The sequence below is a fragment of the Frankliniella occidentalis genome, unplaced genomic scaffold (assembly GCF_000697945.3).
Source record: "Frankliniella occidentalis isolate FOCC.00 unplaced genomic scaffold, Focc_3.1 Scaffold12, whole genome shotgun sequence".
Classification (NCBI taxonomy): Eukaryota; Metazoa; Arthropoda; class Insecta; order Thysanoptera; family Thripidae; genus Frankliniella; species Frankliniella occidentalis.
The window spans coordinates 886,174-887,039 of record NW_026267142.1 but is presented as its reverse complement, the minus strand read 5'-3'; the positions used below and the strand labels follow the sequence as shown (position 1 = coordinate 887,039).

At 53.6% G+C, this 866-nt stretch overlaps 1 protein-coding gene across 2 annotated transcripts in view; it reads left to right on the top strand.

Annotated features, from left to right (window-relative positions):
• The window catches only part of LOC113207518 (ciliary rootlet coiled-coil protein 2-like), a 22,880-nt gene that overhangs the window by 3,965 nt on the left and 18,049 nt on the right, over window positions 1-866 (top strand). The window lies entirely within an intron of this gene.

Genomic DNA, 866 nt, shown 5'->3' with positions numbered 1-866 from the left:
CGGGGCGAAAAACAGCGGACGTACTTTATGGATGATCCCTTGCGCCTCGCGCCCCGCGCCCCACCCCCTACCCACTTGGAGCTCAATCGGCACCGGGCACCACATGGCCCGTCCACTTGACAAGTAATCTCCAGCCTCAAATTTTAAAGTTGAACCACGGCGCTCTGAAATATGAAATGTGCTTGTTTTCGCGCGCGTCGAAATTACGAATCCAGCAAAATTTGAATGGTGATTCTAGCATAATTTTCGTAACATGAAAAAGCGCTCCTGGGTAAGGTGAAAGTATCCCGTTTTGATAAAGGTTGCCGTTGTCGGATATTGCCGATTAACGTTCCGCTTTTGATAAGAAGATTTTCAGTCTTATTTTGATGCCTTATTGAATTTAAAAACACAAGCCTTAGCGCCTGTATATTTTGAATTTGCTTTTGGAGCCGGACTGTCTCGTTATTTATTTCATGTAAGGTAAAAACCACGAAATCCCACAAATAACGCCATCAATTTTGGTAGTGAACCAGGTGGGGGTAGAGAGCAGACGTCGCGCGGTCGGCGGGGGTGGGACCTAGTGGGACCTCTCACTCGCACTCACGCACACCGCACTGGCTCCCCCATCTCTCTCTGCTCTCGCACCGGACCAGAGTGGCCCGCGGTCCTCGTGTCTGAGACCCGTACTCTAAACAGAACTTTTGCTTGCAGAGTGTCAAGCCTGGTGCCGGGATGCAGTCCCCGCGCGAGCCCCTCGTACCGCTCTTCGCAAACCACCCCGCTGGAGATGGTCCAGCCACCGAGCTCGCTGCGGACCGGGCAGAGGCGGTGCTCGCCCCTTGGGCCATGCCGGCCCCGCTGGTCTCCATCATCGAGTGTTCCGA